This window comes from Bos grunniens, chromosome 24, assembly GCF_055505025.1.
Source record: "Bos grunniens cultivar Pamir isolate PY7600 chromosome 24, Bosgru_T2T1.0, whole genome shotgun sequence".
NCBI classification, from domain to species: Eukaryota; Metazoa; Chordata; class Mammalia; order Artiodactyla; family Bovidae; genus Bos; species Bos grunniens.
Genome location: NC_141188.1, coordinates 18,223,907 through 18,237,547, shown reverse-complemented (window position 1 = coordinate 18,237,547; position 13,641 = coordinate 18,223,907).

The window sequence follows — 13,641 nt, the reverse complement described above, 5'->3', positions numbered from 1 at the left end:
CTGCGCTTTGCTGGAGCAGCCGTGAAGAGATACCTCACGCCCAAGGTAAGAGAAAGCCAAGTAAGACGGTAGGTGTTGCAAGAGGGCATCAGAGGGCAAACACACTGAAACCATACTCACAGAAAAATAGTCAATCTAATCACACTAGGACCACAGCCTTGTCTAACTCAATGAAACTAAGCCATGCCCGTGGGGCAACCCAAGATGGGCGGGTCATGATGGAGAGATTTGACAGAATGTGGTCCACTGGAGAAGGGAATGGCAAACCACTTCAGTATTCTTGCCTTGAGAACCCTATGAACAGTATGAAAAGGCAAAATGATAGGATACTGAAAGAGAAACTCCCCTGGTCAGTAGGTGCCCAATATGCTACTGGAGATCAGTGGAGAAATAACTCCAGAAAGAATGAAGGGATGGAGCCAAAGCAAAAAGAATACCCAGCTGTGGATGTGACAGGTGATAGAAGCAAGGTCCGATGCTGTAAAGAGCAATATTGCATAGGAACCTGGAATGTCAGGTCCATGAATCAAGGCAAATTGGAAGTGGTCAAACAAGAGATGGCAAGAGTGAATGTCGACATTCTAGGAATCAGCGAACTCAAATGGACTGGAATGGGTGAATTTAATTCAGATGACCATTATATCTACTACTGTGAGCAGGAATCCCTCAGAAGAAATGGAATGGCCATCATGGTCAGCAAAAGAGTCCGAAATGCAGTACTTGGATGCAATCTCAAAAACGACAGAATGATCTCTGTTCGTTTCCAAGGCAAACCATTCAATATCACAGGAATCCAAGTCTATGACCCAACCAGTAAAGCTGAAGAAGCTGAAGTTGAATGGTTCTATGAAGACCCACAAGACCTTTTAGAACTAACTCCCAAAAAAGATGTCCTTTTCATTATAGGGGACTAGAATGCAAAAGTAGGAAGTCAAGAAACACCTGGAGTAACAGGCAAATGTGGCCTTGGAATACAGAATGAAGCAGGGCAAAAACTAATAGAGTTTTGCCAAGAAAATGCACTGGTCATAGCAAACACCTTCTTCCAACAACACAAGAGAAGACTCTATACATGGACATCACCAGATGGTCAACACCAAAATTAGATTGATTATATTCTTTGCAGCCAAAGATGGAGAAGCTCTATACAGTCAGCAAAAACAAGACCAGGAGCTGACTGTGGCTCAGATCATGAACTCCTTATTGCCAAATTCAGACTTAAATTGAAGAAAGTAGGGAAAACCACTAGACCATTCAGGTATGACCTAAATCAAATCCCTTATGATTATACAGTGGAAGTGAGAAATAGATTTAAGGGCCTAGATCTGATAGATAGAGTGCCTGATGAACTACAGAATGAGGTTTGTGACATTGTACAGGAGACAGGGATCAAGACAATTCCCATAGAAAAGAAATGCGAAAAAGCCAAATGGCTGTTCGGGGAGGCCTTACAAATAGCTGTGAAAAGAAAAGAAGTGAAAAGCAAAGGAGAAAAGGAAAGATATAAACATCTGAATGCAGAGTTCCAAAGAATAGCAAGGAGAGATAAGAAAGCCTTCTTCAGCATTCAGTGCAAAGAAATAGAGGAAAAGAACAGAATGGGAAAGACTAGGGATCTCTTCAAGAAAATCAGAAATACCAAGGGAATATTTCATGCAAAGATGGGCTCGATAAAGGACAGAAATGGTATGGACCTAACAGAAGCAGAAGATATTAAGAAGAGATGGAAAGAATACACAGAAGAACTGTACGAAAAAGATCTTCAATCTTCACGACGCAGATAATCATGATGGTGTGATCACTGACCTAGAGCCAGACATCCTGGAATGTGAAGGCAAGTGTGCGTTAGAAAGCATCACTACGAACAAAGCTAGTGGAGTTGATGGAATTCCAGTTGAGCTATTCCAAATCCCGAAAGATGATGCTGTGAAAGTGCTGCAGTCAATATGCCAGCAAATTTGGAAAACTCAGCAGTGGTCACAGGACTGGAAAAGGTCAGTTTTCATTCCAATCCCAAAGAAAGGCAATGCCAAAGAATGCTCAAACTACCGCACATTGCACTCATCTCACACGCTAGTAAAGAAATGCTCAAAATTCTCCAAGCCAGGCTTCAGCAATATGTGAACCGTGAACTTCCTCATGTTCAAGCTGGTTTTAGAAAAGGCAGAGGAACCAGAGATCACATTGCCAACATCTGTTGGATCATGGAAAAAGCAAGAGAGTTCCAGAAAAACATCTGTTTTTGCTTTATTGACTATGCCAAAGCCTTTGACTGTGTGGATCACAATCAACTGTGGAAAATTCTGAAAGAGATGGGAATACCAGACCACCTGATCTGCCTCTTGAGAAATTTGTATGCAGGTCAGGAAGCAACAGTTAGAATTGGGCACGGAACAACAGACTGTTTCCACATAGGAAAAGGAGTATGTCAGGGCTGTATATTGTCACCCTGTTTATTTAACTTATATGCAGAGTACATCATGAGAAACGCTGGACTGGAAGAAACACAAGCTGGAATCAAGATTGCTGGGAGAAATATCAATAACCTCAGATATGCAAATGACACCACCCTTATGGGAGAAAGTGAAGAGGAACTCAAAAGCCTCTTGATGAAAGTGAAAGTGGAGAGTGAAAAAGTTGGCTTAAAGCTCAACATTCAGAAAATGAAGATCATGGCATCTGGTCCCACCACTTCATGGGCAATAGACAGGGAAACAGTGGAAAGAGTGTCAGACTTTATTTTTGGGAGGGCTCCAAAATCATGGCAGTTGGTGACTGCAGCCATGAAATTAGAAGATGCTACTCCTTGGAAGGAAAGTTATGACCAACCTAGACAGCATATTCAAAAGCAGAGACATTACTTTGCCAACAAAGGTTCCTCTAGTCAAGGCTATGGTTTTTCCTGTGGTCATGTATGGATGTGAGAGTTGGACTGTGAAGAAGGCTGAGCACTGAAAATTGATGCTTTTGAACTGTGGTGTTGGAGAAGACTCTTGAGAGTCCCTTGGACTGCAAGGAGATCCAAGCAGTCCATTCTGAAGGAGATCAGCCCTGGGATTTCTTTGGAAGGAATGATGCTAAAGCTGAAACTCCAGTCCTTTGGCCACCTCATGCGAAGAGTTGACTCATTGGAAAAGACTCTGATGCTGGGAGGGATTGGGGGCAGGAGGAGAAGGGGACGACAGAGGATGAGATGACTGGATGGCATCACTGACGTGATGGACGTGAGTCTCAGTGAACCCCAGGAGTTGGTGATGGATAGGGAGGCCTGGCCTGCTGCGATTCATGGGGTCACAAAGAGTCAGACACGACTGAGCGACTGATCTGATCTGATCTCTCCAATACATGAAAGTGAAAAGTGAAAGTGAAGTTGCTCAGTCGTGCCCAACTCTTAGCGACCCCATGGACTGCAGGCTACCAGGCTCCTCTGTTCATGGGATTTTCCAGGCAAGAGTACTGGAGTGGATTGCCATTGCCTTCTCCCCATTTAGGTTGGAGTTTATTAATTTTACAGTGATGATAAATTACAGTTATTTTTTTCTTCCCTAGTACAAAAAAAAAAAAGTAGATTGGAAACTGGCATAGAGAAGGACAATGATTTCATAAATTCAGAGTAAGGGCTTCTAAGGGGCAGTGTATATAAATCAGGGGCTTGTGATAAAATAGCAACTGGGAGATACTCGACTACTACTAAGTCACTTCAGTCGTGTTGTACTCTGTGCGACCCCGTAGATGGCAGCCCATCAGGAGATACTCTAATATCAGGCTAGTGGAGCATCTATCACTGGCAATATTTCTAGTGTTTTGAACAGAAGTAAAAACAGACTTTTGGTGTGTACTCTTAAAGTTTTCATTCACAAGTGGCTTTTGCTATCATGGTATTTGCCAAAGCAAGTCACCTGAATAAGCCTGACACCAAAGACAAGGATAAATATAAACTCACAGGCAGGCGTATCACAAGTTATATGGCCAATATAATGCCAATGTGACAGGAATATATAAATAATTATAGTGCATGACACAACGTGTTTAAACCCAATCTTTCCTTAAAACAAAACAAAACAAAACTAGTTTTTACACTGTCTCAAAAAGAAACCACAACCATCCGATCTAATCAAGGTTTCAGACTCAAGTCCAGGATCTTAGAATGGTATCTACATTAGATTTTTCAGCTCCAGAAATCTATGATTCCAAAAGTCAAGTTATCTAGTTCCCTCATATGCATTGCTGAAACAAGGATGTAACAAGTGCAATAAACACCCCCATCTGGAGAATGAGGGTAGAGACATGCAGTGCCACTGTTCTATAGTAGCCCTGACATTCTGAAGAAGAGAATTGTAACAGGGCTTTTAGAATATCCCTAAATAGCTGCTTTAATGCCTGAAAAATCTCTCCCCATTCCATTTTTCTTTGGGGAATACATCCTTATTGCTGACTGAGAAGTTCTCTCATCTTGATTCATGCATTTAGAAGGTCAGAGAATGCAATGGTCATTTTTTTCAACTTTTTTTTTTTTATACTGAAGAATAATCAGTAGTGTCTGATTCTGTGCGACCCCATAGACCAGAGCCCACCAGGCTCCACCATCCCTGGGATTCTCCAGGCAAGAACACTGGAGTGGGTTGCCATTTCCTTCTCCAATGCATGAAAGTGAAAAGTGAAAGTGAAGTCGCTCAGTTGTTTCTGACTCTTAGCGACCCCATGGACTGCAGCCTACCAGGCTCCTCCATCCATGGGATTTTCCAGGCAAGAGTACTGGAGTGGGTTGCCATTGCCTTCTCCGGAAGAATAGCTGGTTAACAATGTTATGATAGTTTCATGTGTACATCATGAGAAACACTGGGCTGGATGAAGCACAAGCTGGAATCAAGATCGCAGGGAAAAATATCAATAACCTCAGATATGCAGATGACACCACACTTATGGCAAAAAGCAAAGAAGAACTAAAGAGCCTCTTGATAAAAGTGAAAGAGGAGAAGGCTTAAAACTCAGCATTCAAAAAACTAAGACCATGGTATCTGGTCCCATCACTTCATGGGAAATGGGAAATAGATGGGAAACAGTGGAAAGAGTGGCTGACTTTATTTTTTGGGTTCCAAAATCACTGCAGATGGTGACTGCGGCCATGAAATTAAATGACGCTTGCTCCTTGGAAGAAAAGTTATGACCAACATAGACAGCATATTAAAAAGCAAAGACATTACTTTGCCAATAAAGGTCCATCTAGTCAAAGCTATGGTTTTTCCAGTAGTCATGTATGGATGTGAGAGTTGGACTATAAAGAAAGCCGAACCCCGAAGAATTGATGCTTTTGAACTGTGGTGTTGGAGAAGACTAGTGATAGTCCCTTGGCCTGCAAGGAGATCCAACCAGTCCATCCTAAGGGAAATCAGTCCTGAATGTTCCTTGGAAGGACTGATGCTGAAGCTGAAACTCCAATACTTTGGCTGCCTAATGGGAAGAGCTGACTCATAGAAAGACCCTGATGCTTTGAAAGATTGAAGGCAGGAGGAGAAAAGGATGACAGAGGATGAAATGTTTGGATGGCATCACTGACTCAATGGACATGGATATGAATAGACTCTGGGAGTTGGTGATGGAGGCCTGGCATGCTATATTCCATGGGGTTGCAAAGAGTTGGACATGACTGAGCCACTGAACTGAACTGAACTGAGTCGTTGATTTCGTGGTTAGATTATTTCTGGTGCATGGCCTTCACATTTTACTTTTATTTATATTTTTAAAGAGACAACTGAGTGAAAAACAAATAGCCAACCTGAATACATTCTAAAGATTTTTGTAAGATTAACCCAATCTGGATAACAAATTTATCCCCAAATGGAAAAAAAAAATTCTATTTAATCAATACACTAATTTCAGTTGTCTTTACAATGAATATCTGTCAGTCCATCATATACACATTTAGAGATCTGTATTGATTTTTAAGATTTTCTGAAAACCACTAAGGAATAACAACAGCATTCCAGTGTGTGTTAATTGTGCTTATGTTGGCGTACTCTAAACACCACAATTTCTGAGATAGTGGCAAATATTCAAATGCCAAATCCAAGAGAATGATATTATGATTTGGGGTATTTCTTCCAAAAATGCTAATCATCCTTTTTTTCTTTTCCTAATCAAATTTCCTTGTGTTTTCTACTTCCTTTTCTCAAATAGCCCTATTATAAAACATGGTGGTTTTTTAGGACAAATATAGTTCTCAATACATTGATTTAAGATGTCAGTCTCTGATAGCCTTACATCCCTTCTTACTCAACTTAAAGTCCAGGTTCTATCATTACAATTATGGGCCAGTCTTTTTTTCCATAATACCCTGAACTAAATTACTTACTAGTTTATAATATTTGCTGACTTTCCTGGGATAATGGCTATATTTTATTTTAGTTTCCCTCCAAATTGTCTTTTGGCCAATGGATGGAAACTGAAATGATATATATTTAGCATTGTACCCACTTTTTCCTAGGTCATAAACCTATCAATGTCACAGACAGATATTAGTGAGTTCACTGAGTGAAGACATTGTGAAACACAGCCACTCCAGACTCACAGTGAACATGTAAACTCTTTTGTTGCAGGGTCCTGAGGATAGAGGAGCTATTGGCCACTGAAGCAATACAAAATTGTACTTCCTGAAAGACATAGAAAAACAGCACTACCTTCAAAAATTAACCCATAAATGTAAAGAATAAAGTCACAAAATAACTTCTTTTTTTTTCTCTACTTAAAAGATAATTGTGAAAAAGAATAAAGTAACTGACAGAACCCATTGTATTTCATGACCAGGAAAACTTCAATTGTGCTATTTATTAGTTTACACTGTGGCAGCTCTGCCCCTATTTAAAAGGACACAGACCTCATTGTGTAGCACCCCAGAAACATGGAGCACCAGGAGAAAAAGGCAGCCATCATCTAGAAAACAAACAGTGAAATGAATTGCTGTTTGTCACCTTTCTAACTGTTCTGTTGACCCTTAGTCCCCATCTACCCTGAGTGGTTTCATGCACAATTCTTAATAGAGTACAAAAGAAAAAAGTAATGCCTGCATTTTCAGAATGGGAGAGTCATCCTGCAAAGGTTGCCCCTTAAAGGTAAAGTATTATAACTGTCATCTTTGTAGACAAATTCTTTTTTCCTTTTCAAAATAAAAGAATGCTCTTTGAATGTGATTTCCTTCTTTCTCATCAGCCACGAGTGATGATAGATATTAACAAATGGAATTAGACTCCTTCTGCCTATCCTTAGATCAAAAACTCCAGAACTAAATCAGTTTGTAAGCCACTTTTCCCCCTTAGAACAGAGAGCTGATTTTACCTAATTGGAATAAACTGTCACCTCAACATATTAGTAATTAGGGTTATGAATAAACAGCTGATCAGTGTGGACGTGATCTGTGGAACATATCAGTAAACCTACCTGATACTACATCCAATATATTTACATAATCTTTTTCAAGAGGACAAGGACATGGGTACCTGGTGGCATGTTATTTTCTTTTCATCAAAATACAGAATTTAAAAAGGTCTATCATGAGTAAAAACTTTTAAAGGTATATAATTCATCAACCGTATCCAGTAAACATTTTTGAAATCCTGAAAAGTTGAAAGTGAAAGTCATTCAGTCGTGTCCAGCTCTTTTCAACCCCATGGACTGTACAGTCCCTGGAGTTCTCTAGACCAGAATACTGGAGTGGGTAGTCTTTCCCTTCTCCAGGGGATCTTCCCAACACAGGGATGACACCCAGGTTTTCCGCATTGCAGGTGGATTCTTTACCAGCTGAGCCACAAGGGAAGCCCTGCTAACAGGCAAATCATCAGGAGACTCATATCCGAAGAAAACCTTCATAGATACTTTTTGTTTCTACCAATTGTACCATATATCCCAGATGTTGCCGGTCTCAACTCTGTTCACACGGGTATAGGAAGCTGGTTAAATATCCACAAAGAGCTGAACTGTAACATCTTGCACAAATAAATTCACATACGACATCTATTTCTTCATATTCCCTATAGTACAGGTAGTAAGAGTTTTTTTGGTTTTTTTTTTTTTTCCACTTTTGTTTTGATTTTCCTTCTTTAATTGAAAGAATGGCTATATACTGATACCATATTTTCTTCTTTTATTGACCCTTTCTGTAAGATTGCAGACCTAGTTAAAGGCCAGTTTTATAGGCACAGTGCATTTTTAAAGTTAGAAATATATTTTCACTGAAACTAGAGAGATAGTCTATAAGATGAATTATAACAACCTGCGTAGATATTAAACTAAGATTCAGAACCCATTTATGATATCCTAAAAGCAAGTTGGATACTCAGTCATAGGTATACACAAAGAAAACATGTTAAAGGATATAGTAATCACTTTCTAGAGTTAGTTCACGGTGACATTTTGCATTAGGTGTTGTTTCCTTTCTTGTTCCTATTTTCTTTTACCTATTTCTTTTGTTATTTGATAATCAATTTGAAGTGAATACTCCCACTCCAAATTAATTCATATTTACTTAATAAATGAGATGCTTAACAGACAAGTCAATAAGGCTGAACCCATTTTTCTTTAGTAATAATTCAACTAAGTTTTATTAATAGTCAATCCCCAGGAGATGTGGAGTTACAGAAAGTTTGAAAAGTTGAAGAGTCTTGAAATTTTATTTTAAAACTGTTCTGTGAAGTGGAAACTACAGGTCCTTACTGTTCATATATAAAAAAAAAAGAAGAAGACTCAATTCTAGTGGATTCTCAGTAACAGTATACATGTTTCTGTTTATTTTCTTGTATTAATTCTGTTTTTAAAATATGTTGATGGGTTTGTATTAAGCAATTCACTGTTTCTGACTAAGGAGCTTGTCCTTGTCTGGATTCAGAAGTAATCCTGTGTTGGAATGGAAGCACAGTTAATGAGAGGCACCCAGGAACCAGAGAGGAATCTAGCTTCATCCAAGAATTGCTGATGAAATTTAAAATTGTTTTAAAAAATCTATTCAGTAACAGACTGAGGTTATTTTGATTATATTTTAGGGTGGTAATACTCAATATAAACTCCCACGGAAGGGATACTTGCCACAGGACATAATGCAAAAATGACCTTCACCCAATTCTCAGAATATTTAATAAGTACAATTTTTTTTTCTTAATTTTAACATTTCTTTCCTTAATCTCCCCCTTAAAATGTTAGAATTGACTACACCTGAATAAGCCTGTTAAACATATTGCATTTTCCTCTCTTGAGGAAAGCATAAATAACTGGATGAGGTGATAAAGTAGATACATTAATATATAGCCATATGCATATTTTCTTTTTCAATAAATTAATTTAAATCCATATAAAAATTTTTTATTTTTATTTGTTCAATACAAAACAAAATGAACTTAGGGCTACAAACATCTAATTTGAAAACATTTGCTCCAGTTTTCTAGGTATTTGCTTATCTAAACTATGTTTTCTAATTCTTATTCCTTTAAATGAGTGTTCCAGGGCAAAACTATTTGAGTATGTTCTTTTTGAAATACCATTTTAATTAAAAGTGTGACATATGGACATAGGCATACAACTTTTCTACAAAGAATGAAATTTTCAAGATTGAACTGGTAGAATTAATCAAAATTACATTTTGAATATTCATAATTACATTTCACTCATTAGATTAGCAAGCTATAAGCAATTGGTTGACCACCCAGAAATTCCTTAAAAAGAAGGAGAAAGAGACAGAAAGAGAGAGAGAAGCTATTTGGAGAAAAGGTTCATTTCTACTATCAGTAAAATATATCCTGATAATGCAAATAGTCTACAATATTTTATTTTTTAAGAAAAATTAGTAGCTTACATTAATATAGTTTTTATATTATCATACTTAGAAAACCTGTGAAAATACATTTTGTGATTACTTAAATATTGATTTAAAAAGCAGACAACAGGCCACCATTTAAAATGCTTCTTCTCTTTTTTTCTTATAATTTTCTTATAATTCCAAATGCCTTTTGTGATGATATTTATTCTAATGTTTATATATATATATATGTATTTATACATATATATACAGGCATTTTGTGTGTGTATATATATATAAACATAAAACAATATATATATATATATATATGGGGCTTCCCTCATAGCTCAGTTGGTAAAGAGTCTGCCTGCAATGTAGGAGACCTGGATTCAATTCCTGGGTTGGGAAGATCCCCTGGAGAAAGGAATGGCAACCCACTCCAGTATTCTTGCCTGGAGAATCCCATGGACAGAGGAGCCTGGCAGGCTATGGTCTATGGAGTTACAAGAGTCAGACACTACTGAGCAACTAAGTACACACACACACACACACACACACACACATACACACACACACACACATATATATGTATACACACACACAAATAAGAAAATTAAGGTAGTTACCATTTTTTAGAAGTGTCAAAAGTAAAAATTAGACATTTTCACTTTGCTTGGACAAGTTGGTAGGAATTGATCTAAGTACTTGGAAGCAAGCAATCTTAAAAAGAAAAAAAAATTAACTGGTTGATGTGGTCTGAAATATGTGCTGACAGAATATCAATTTAGCTCAGTAACTAGCCAGAAACCCAAGGTCAATAAAGAGAGATACATTTATGTTTAAATATCTTGTTAAAATTTTGATTATGTAATCTTCAAATACACAATAGAAATAATAGAATATACTGATATGTTACTCTTCACTTCTCCTATAAAGCTAGAAAATTATTTCTTGATTATATTAGTAGTAAATTTTTGAGATACATTCCTATAGAACAAAAACAATGATATTTAAAAGGCTGTATTGTATTCAAGACACACATTCTTATATATATTTATGTATATATATACACACACACATATACATATTTATGTATATCTCACACATTTATAAACACAATCCTGAAGAAAAAAGTTTTACATGTTGATATACATGATCCATGCATTTTTATCTTGACACAGAAAAAGGCTGGGCCAAAGCTTTCAGAAATCAAATGTGAACTCATTTTGAAATACCAGCAGTGTTTGAATTTTAAATTAACCTATTTACAATGAAACTATGCCTGCTGATTGCCATCATCTTCAGGAAAATTAACAGTAACGATCATTGGTGTCATAATGCAATTTCCCCACAAAAATCACATAGGCTTCATTACTGTTTACATAAATTGTCATAAATACCAATTATGGCTGAACATAAAATGTAATGCTCTTTTTTTAATCATAATCAGACAATTGTTCTTCTAATTCATATGCTAGGGGAATAGGGTTTTGATTCAACCTTTGTTGTGGAGGCAATGTTTCGATGGCAGTTAGTTTTGCTCGAAGTGCTGGTTGGCTTCTTGTCAAATCGCTCACTCTCCATTTGGATCATGTAGTCCTTGTCCCCATTCAGCGTGGCCTCTAATACACTGGGAAGAATGTGGAGCCATGCTAATGGCAGATGAGGGAGATATACACTGAAAGTGTCCTCTAGACTTCAGGCGAGAGGTGGCTTCCGGTGGGATTTATAACAACATTTGGTGTAATTACACAGAGGCCCCCATAAAGGAATAATGCAATAACAGACCTGTTAGAGGAGCCCATTTGCAGTAGATTCCAGCTTCCCCCATAGGTCAGCAGAACAAATAGCCAGTAAAGGCAATGCCCTGTTAAATGGCTAATTTTCAAAGCAAATAAGAGTTAAGTTGCTAGCAGGGGAGTAGAGACAAGGCCAGGAGGAAGAGATTCAGTATCCTTATCATTTTGGTCTCCAAGAAGGAGATAAATCAGCTAGAAAGGTTATTCAGACAGAAAGTCAGAGCAAGAGACAGTTCTCTCTGAGGACAGAAGAAAACCTATTTTTGCTTTCCATCATCTGGCAAAGCAAAGGTGAAAAGCATGCTGTTTGGGCTTATTTTATCTCACCACAGAACTCTTTCTACTTGTCTCCTTGGTTATTCTTCAGCTTTGCTTCTTCTTGACTTGCTTACTCCTAAAATTTAAAAATAAAGTCTGAGTGAAATTTCCACCCTCTTGATTCAGAGCTCTTCTTAACAATTAGAATCAAAAGAAAAATCACTCCATTGATTCTGTGAGCAAAGCTGTCATGTGTGTTGATAATCGCACACAATAGCATGTGTCTCAGAACAGGAGTGGTTGATCTGTCCTTCCCCACATCTCAAGACGGGGTCATCTCTGTTATTTTAATGAACCCTGGTAGTGTGTCCTATTTTCTATCCAATGTTATCCTGGTTGATTAAAGCAGGCTAAAGTGATATGTCCAGTCAAGTTTAATGAAACAAAATTATGATCCCTGATCTAAGAAGAAAATAATAAATAAAACTGATACGGATTTCATCTGTCTGAAAAATCAAAGTGGAACAAATAGAAATCCAGTAAAATTAGCTACTGTTGTTTCACTGTCTGAGCTAGAGAAATGCAAAAGGTAAACAAACAGCATCAGCAGGGAAGACAAAATGGGACTTCTACTTTTTTCATCTTTCATAATCTCATGCATTATCGGTAACAGGGTGAGACATTTTAATACAGTATGATCATCATTAAAAGGCAGATATTTATCTTATCACAGTGCATTAAACTCCCAGAAGGAAGCAGGAAAGGAGAGAGAGTGAGAGACTCTCTGAACTATTTAAAGAAACACTTTGGTTGCCGCTTTTCTTGATTGTTTTTCCTTAAAAAAAAAAAAAAAAAGCAAAACCCTGATGTTGGACAAAACTGATTCCAAACACAGACTGCACACAGGGCCTATGCATTTTGAGAAATCTCTACTGTGTTCTGACTTTGTTTAATAATTTCTAATTATGTTCTACAACACAAATTAAATATTTCTATCTCCATTGTGTGTACTTATTCATGAGCTGGGCATTAATCGTAAAACAATGTATCTTGTTGTTTATTTATACCAGATGTGAGTATTTATGTTGCTCTGTTCAGGGTTCCCATCTAGGTCTTTATTTGTATACTGAGCCGCCTGTTTTTGCATGAAAATGGTTTCTGAGCTCTGGAGTTCATCTCCACTCTTGTGTTTAAAACAACAGCAAAAACAATTCTTTAAAAAAAAAAGAATTTATGAATAGCTAAGAGATTTCTGTTGTGGCTCCCCTGGTCTCTCACCAGCAGGTCAGCCAGAATACATTTTGGGGACCAAGAAAATTCAATTTGGGATTTGCTTCACAGTTTATGATGCTTGCTTCTTGCAAATAAAAGCTGCCTGTGCCATAGAGAGCCTTTCTTCTGAAATATATTTGCATACTGCTAATTTTCTATTTACTTACTGAGTTTCAGAAACATACGAGCTTGTTGGGGTCAGAGGGAAAGTGTTTCCAGTATGTCTTTCGGTGTCTTCCTTCATCTGATCTAAGTTAGTGATCAGAATAATCCCTGATAGAGCTTTTTTTAAAAAGATATCTTATCTGGGCCATTTTATTGACATAATTCACAATAAAATAAATCTAACTAAGGGATAACATTTGTACAATTTGTAAAAAGACTTTCCCTGTGCTGTCCTTTACTTTCCCAATTCTCCTGTCCAGGGCACTAGTTTTATCAATTTCTGTGCTTTTTAAGTGATTTTTAATGTTTACAAAAACTGAAAATATACATTCCTTTTCCATTTTAATGAAAATGGCAACATATATA